General features: G+C 33.9%; 1 long non-coding RNA gene across 1 annotated transcript; it reads left to right on the top strand.

Annotated features, from left to right (window-relative positions):
• The first annotated feature begins 2577 nt into the window (after positions 1 to 2577).
• Positions 2578 to 7129, top strand: LOC142639102 (uncharacterized). Its single transcript, XR_012845123.1, has 3 exons — positions 2578 to 3045; positions 3345 to 3563; positions 6756 to 7129. It is a non-coding gene; the product is annotated as an uncharacterized LOC142639102 (long non-coding RNA).
• Positions 7130 to 7475: the final 346 nt, after the last annotated feature.

Genomic DNA, 7475 nt, shown 5'->3' with positions numbered 1-7475 from the left:
TGACATGACATGAGTTACCTAATTGAATGACGCCACACAATGTGCGCATGAAAAAAAAAAGAACAAGAGAGCATAAATTTAATCCCTTTGTGAACTTGAATAGATTTTTGTTATTCTCACCCACACCACATTATTGTAGCACCAATCAAACTTTTTCCAGAGGGCAAAGTTCTTCTATTGGAATTTTCCCTAGAGTTGAATGTCTAAGAGCATTCAATCTAAAAACACAATGATAAAATCTGAACTCAATCAACCTAACCCATTTGCTTGGTCTATCTATTCTCACATGATAAAATCTAAAAACACAATGTAATCCTGATGTTGTTCACTATGAGTGGTAGAGAAAAAAAATGATAAATCCGAAGGTAACTTATCACAATCTACCACATCTAAATTTGTCATAAGCACTCCAGCTCTTGAGTACTTTTATTTCAAAGGTGATCCATATCAAATCAGAATCATCGATGGAACACCAGACAACATAGTTCATGCAGATGTTAATATTAGTACCCATAAAGCTAGATTTTGGCATGCGATAATCTTTTCTCTATTCTTTTTCCTCCCTTGATATATGAACATATAAAATTTGCATCTTAATATCTAACAGAACAACATATATATGATGCCTGCTTAAGCTATTTGGTCCATGCAAATATGCAAATGAAGATCAAATAATGCCACAACCAACTAAGATCAAAACATCTTAGAACCAAAAAAAAAAAAAAATCTTAGAACGAAAGGTAATGAATCGTTCCCAAAAAGGTGAAAGACCAAAAAAAAAAAAAAAAAACTATAATCCAAATTACTCCCATAAATTTAAAAGGATTATAAAATGAAAATAAAATAAAATTATGGACTAAAATGACAATTAAATGTGAGTTTGGATTTTAGGGAAAAAACTAAAATACGTAACATGAAAAGAGAAATTTGTCCCAATTGATATCGGTGTTAGCGAGGCCCAAGTTTGCAGCAGTTTTAACCTCGGCTTCCTACTTTATGGCTTTATTCCACTGTTCGTCTAATAGTATTGTGTCCGCAATGACTTATACTAATATTTTCTTGCAGTTATTATGAAATCTTAGTAGTATTGTGTCTGCAATGACTTGTACTAATATTTTCTTGCAGCTATTATGACAGATTTCGAGGATAGTATTTTTTAGCGATTGTCTCCATTTCCATTTATGCAAAATAAACTTTGAGAAAGTTCTAGCTGGTTTGGAATTGCATGGGAGAGGAGGTGGAGACCGGAGGGAGTAGTTGGCTGATAACATTGCATCCCTATCTTCTTCTTTTTTATTTTTATTTTTTATTTTTTTGAGAGATTGCATCCCTATCTATTTTAGGAGAAATTATAAGGTCCACATGATGGACAAGTGACATAGTCCACCATTTCACTAAAAGACTCACACTTGTTTAAATTGCCGAGTTAAAATTTTGTTTTAAACAGAAATTAATTATTGACTCAGCAATTTTAAATAAGTAGGAGTTTTTTAGTAGAATGGTGGACAAGTGACGTGGTCCACCAAAGAATTGTATAATTTTTCATTTTTTAGAGCAATTTTATGTAAAGATAAAAGGATAGTTGCCACTTAACTACGTGTGCTATGTAAACTGTTGAGGCAAATGCGGGAGGTTTAAGGTTTGAGGGTTTTATTTTACGTATTTATCCCTATTAGTTTAAAACCTAAAATAAGGAATATTTTGGGTATAGAACTGTAGATAACTAGATATAGATATATAATAAGAGAATAAATAACAAACTACTCAAAAATAAAAATAAAATAAGACAAATTCTGAAATTTATGCATAGTTCATCGTCACCATAAAGAGTGAAAAAAAAAAAAAAACTAAATGTTATCCATAAATACTAAAAAGTGTGTATATATAACTATTTTTTTTTTTTTTTTGGGTTGAGACAGAAGTATGTTTATTCTTTAAAAATGAATATATTGTAGAATAAACTATGTATTTGGTTCTTATCATTTACATCATATTTTAATTTGATTTTTAAATTTTTAATTATGTCAATTTAATCCTTAACCTTTTAATTTTTGTTATTATCTCTTGGATGTAAATTGGTAATGTGACAAACAACCAAAAAAAAAAAAAAAGTTTATTGTCACATTAAATGAAACTAATTTTTTATGTTGGCTATTAATTAGTCACATTAACAATTTCAATCTAATACAGTACTAAAAAGTTAAGAACTAAATTAATACCATTGAAAGATTAAAGAACAAATTGAAATATAATATAAAAAATAGATAACAATATGAGTGAGGGCATAGTTTTATTTATTTATTTTTATATAAAATAGAATTTTACTCTAACCTAATCTAAGTGTATATATGTGTAAAGTTCCCTCCTGGAGACTTGAACCTCAGCTTTTGCCCCTCACACCCACAAGCACTTATATTTGTAAAGTGACCATTTCACCAAGGGAGGGCATAGTTTTTATTTTGGGTCAATCAAAAATAAAAATATTGGGGGGGTGGGTGGGTGGGGGGGGGGGGGGGGTCGAATATGAAATTTTGTTGGGGTTCAACTTGAGTTCTTTGATGGGTCCAAATTTGCAAGGTGTTTGAAAAGTCGTGAGTTGTGATGTGAGTGGTGAGAAGAATAGGATATTAGCGAGTGAAGCCTGGTTCTGGTTCTGGTTCTAATTGTGGTTGATGGATAAATCAAAGAAAGAAACAGTACTCTGGTGGCAGAAGCAATCATGAGAAATGCAGACTGAGTGAACTACCAGACTCTCTTCTCTGTCACATCCTTTGGTTTCCAACCAAACTAGCATTTTGTCGAGTAGGTGGAAACTCCTTTGGACTCTCTCTCGTCCCAACAGTACACTTGACTTCAGCCTGAATTGGGGGTTTGCTGCACGTAAAGTCGAACAACTCGATCTCCAGTTACACCTCGATTGGAAACTTGTAGTGGAGTTGCCTCATTGCAGCACGACTTTAGTGGTTCTCAAATTAAGCGGCAATTTTGAATTGAATCTTCCTAGCTACTACATCTGCTACACCCTTTCAATTCCCAACCCTAAAGGTATTACATTTATTAGTACATGCTTTTCCTTTTCATTTACGTGTCTCTGCCTCTCGATCGAAGATTTCTCATTCAAATATTTGTTCCTACGCTAAAACGTTTTGAGTTTCATTTTGAGTCACACAATAATGTATAATCTATTTTGGTGAATCGGAGCGTGGGTTTCCTTATAAAAGACTCGAGATAAACACAACAACCTGAGTACTTTGATTTTGATCTGCGTGACATCAAAATCCTTGAAAAACTAGACAACTTAATGTCGATATTTCTACATTTGAAGCTGACTATTGGCAATGCAGAGATAGGAGGATATTCGTCCTTCTTGCTGCACTGATCAATCAAATTCCTCAAATTTGAACTGGAATTCATATATAGAATATATTCTATTCTGAAGAAGGCAATAGTCTTGAAGACAATGAAAGTACAAGTTTCTGATGGAGAGTCGAAGAAAAGTGTTCTTGAGGAACTATCAATGTTTCCAAGGTGCTCAAAGACATGTCTACTTACATTTTAATGAGGTACACTTCTATTACTGGTACTTAACAGTTTATTAGCAACTCACTCCAAAGGCAATGTTACAAATATATATATATATATATATATATATATATATATATATATATATATATATATATATATATATATATATATTTTCTTGGATGAAAAGAAATTCCCAAATACACAAGTAGTATACAATGGGTACACAATCAAGTTCTGAAATTACAATAGTCAATCATATCAAGGAGAGAAGTAAAGAAAAAGTGGTGCAGGGAAATTAGCTGGCTGCTGTTTTGCTTTGGAAATGAATAAGGATTGTGAGTTGATTAGAGTAACCTATAGGTGGATAAGCAGCTCTGCGTGAACATAGTTCCAAGAAAACCTCTCAAAGCTTAATGCATTCACAAATTCAAGTAACTGATCACTATCACAAGCAAATTGCTATTTATACAATCTGCTGGTATTAAGGCTAAGAACTAACTCGAAGTGGGACTAAATATTATTGGTTAATGCTTAACTTATAGCTGACACATTAACTAACTAAGTGGATCTAATTGGTTGCTGGTACAATAACTTCCTCAAGCATGCTGTTTGGTTACAAGTCTTAACAAATTTGAACTCTTCTAACAAACTGTTACATCAGAGAACTCCAGCTTTCCATGCTCCCTCCAGTTACTTCTAACTGACTTGGGATTGCTTTAGAAACTTAGTTAACCATCTTATCTTGATCCTGGTTGGCTGCTGGAAATGGTAGATCACACTAGAGTAGGCTGCTGCTCTTACTGAACTAAGTTACTAACTGTCTGCTGAACTCAGCTGCTGCAACTTATTCTAACTGCTGCATCAAGCTTCTCTGGTTGTTACTGACTTGTACCAAGGCTGCTAGTGTAAACAACCATTTTGATGCTCTTGCATCAAAAAGGAATCCTAAGCTAGCTGCCAATGAAATAAAGAATTATAGAAAAAAAATTTAAGGTCGAGAATACTCTGTTCACAGCCCTCGAAGCTTCTAGCATTTTGTTCCTGCCAAACGCACCTCATTGAACGATGAGGCACAACTTTCCAAATTGCTATATTCCAATGATGACCAAACTGACCTTGCCAAGATGCTAGCATATCCAAAAGTCTCTGCAGCATAACCCAGTGAACTCAAAAAAACCAAAGCCATAATCTGTTGCTACAGGGCAATGAAGTAGTAAATGGTCCATAGTTTCCCCATTAGACTTACACATATAACACCAATCTACCACAATAACGTGTCTCCGCAAATTATCGATGGTCAGGATTTTTCCCAAAGTGTATCTACAAAAAGAAAGCAACTCTAGCAGAAGCTGCGGAACCTTCGTTCTCTACATAATTTTCCAAGGAAAAGGCATAGAAATGTAAGTCATTAATAAACGATAATAACCACCTACTTCAATCATATTAACAATGGTTTTGGAAAAGGCATGGCAATTTTTTGTGAAATCCTATTATAAAATCATTACAAATGGTGGAGATCATTCTTTCCCTTGGTGAATGGCAAAGCATGTGGAAGGCGAGAGTTCCTTCAAGGGTGGTGCTTTTCTACTTGGACTGCAACTAAGGGGAAGATTCTTACCCTTGATACTTTGAAAAGGCGGAATATTTGTTTGGTCAATTGGTGTTGCATGTGCCAATGTAGTGAGGAGTCTGTGGACCACTTACTTATTCATTGCACTCAGGTGTCTAGTCTATGCCCTTTGGTTTTCTTTTTGTATGGTGTTTCTTGGGTGATACCTAAGCATGTGGTGGAGTTGTTAGCGTGTTGGAAAGGTGGTTTTGGGTGCTGTTTGGCTGCGGATATCCGGTGGGCAATTCCACTTTGTCTTATGTGGACCATTTGGAGAGAGCGGAACCTGTGTACCTTTGAGGGGAAGGAGCATTCCATCCTGGATTTGAAAAGATTTTTCTCCCTTTCATTGTGCGATTGGATGTCTGTGAGGTCTGATCCTCCCTTTTCTTCTCATGTTGATTTTTTGGATTTATGCTCTTTAGATGATTTATCTAGGCTGATGTAGTACACATCCTGTGTACTAGGAGTCTAGCTTATACTGTTCCTTTTCATCTTTTAATAAAGTTCCATTTACTGATTAAAAAGAAAAAGTCATGGAAATGAACAATAATGCCCTTCAATAGAGAAATGTTAAGCATCTTGATAAAAAGTGTTCCATGCTTGTTTATTTTGCCAGTAATTATTATTGAATATTACCAAATTTAATGTTAACAAACTCTAGGTGTTTTTGCTTCCTGATTGCTTAATAGAGTTTCAATGGGCTTATTAGTTAAGCCAGGTTCTAGAGCTGCATTTGTATCATTACTCTTAGACAGAGCAACGGTACATATTGTCGAGTTTCTGTACCTGTTAACCATTAATGTAAATCAAGTTTTCTTTGGTGGAGTTAAAGTATGTTTTGATTATGCCTGTTGCCATGTGTAAATAATGAAACTATTCCTTTTTTATTATTATTATTTTATTTTACCCCTTTCTCTTTTGCCTTTGTTTTTGTTTTTTCACTTATGCTTAGTATTGCACTATTCTCTGTCTCTTATTGTAAAGAAGGCCATATATCTATAATTTAATGACCTTGGTATGCTATTACCTTTATTATCACAACAGAGATTAAGAAATCACTTTTTAAGTTTTTTATATGACACTGAGTTGAAATGTGCAGTTTTATTACAGGAATATATATATTGTTGAGATACTTCTATAGTTATGCTTACTTATCTATAAGTTTTATTCTTGCATAAGTACCTGCTGCTGTTGGTTCATCGTGTCCATCCAGATGGCGATGAACTTTTCTATTTTCATATCCTCCTTACCAACAATATAACTGGTATCAACCTTTTAGCTGGCTTGTCTGTTTCAAGGATGATGACTTAAAGACTTCTAAAAGAATGCATTGCACATGCAATATATTACCGCTATTCTTACTAGAGTTGATCTTATCGTTATATGAGTAGCTGGTTTCATCGCTCATTACCCACATGCTATATTTGGTTTCATTGATCATTTCAAAGTGTCTTTTTATTGAATTTATCTGTCGCTCTTATACCATACCTTTCTTTTTTGTTATGTGGCTCTTATATCATACCTCATTGATGGAAGCGTAAATCTATCTCGACAGACCATTTTATTGATTGAGACCAAGTAACATCCATCTCTAATTACATTTTCTTCACTATTGCAGTTGTAGTTTGCTGCAGTTATCAACAAAACAAGTTTGGTATCATGATTTTGGCAAGGTACGTTGGTAGTTATGATTGAAATATCTAATTATTTTGTAGCTCTTGTTGGTGTCTCTTAGTTTTTTTTGGTTGTGGCTGGTTAAGTTGGAGATAGACAGGTCCACTCTCCAGTTCCAAGACCATCTAAGAGAAGGGAAGTTCTGTTTGCTCCATTGGCATCCCTTGTTTCATAGACTTGGGATCTGAAACTTTTTTGTTGAGGGCAATTGTAAAAAATCTCAAATTTGGCGTAATTTTAAGGATTGAATTTTTATATGTAAGAGATAGTTGAAATTCTTATTATTGTTTTTAATTAATACCTTTTTACATAGTTCCATGTTTTCTTGGCGGATTAAGTTCACCTTCTTATATAGTTCCTTATTTTCATGTTGAAGTTGGTTTCCCTGCAACAAGAAGGATGAAATTTAGTTGTGTGAATGGTAACAAAAATGAAAATGAAAATAAGCAGCCATTTTTTTTTTCGGTTAAATTCTTTATTTAATCCATTAAAATTTGGTCCTACAAATGTAAAAAAATTATGGTAAGTACCATGTGTGTGCTTTTTACTCAAGTATTGGAATTCTAGTGAATGAGCTTTGCATATAGGAAGAGGCCTCCAAAACTTTTTCATTTGAACACCCTGAAGACTTATTTCTGTTTGGTTCTCCAAATTCTGCAAATCT

This window comes from Castanea sativa, chromosome 6 (genome assembly GCF_040712315.1).
Source record: "Castanea sativa cultivar Marrone di Chiusa Pesio chromosome 6, ASM4071231v1".
In the NCBI taxonomy this organism is placed as follows: Eukaryota; Viridiplantae; Streptophyta; class Magnoliopsida; order Fagales; family Fagaceae; genus Castanea; species Castanea sativa.
This window is presented reverse-complemented; position numbering and strand designations above follow the sequence as displayed.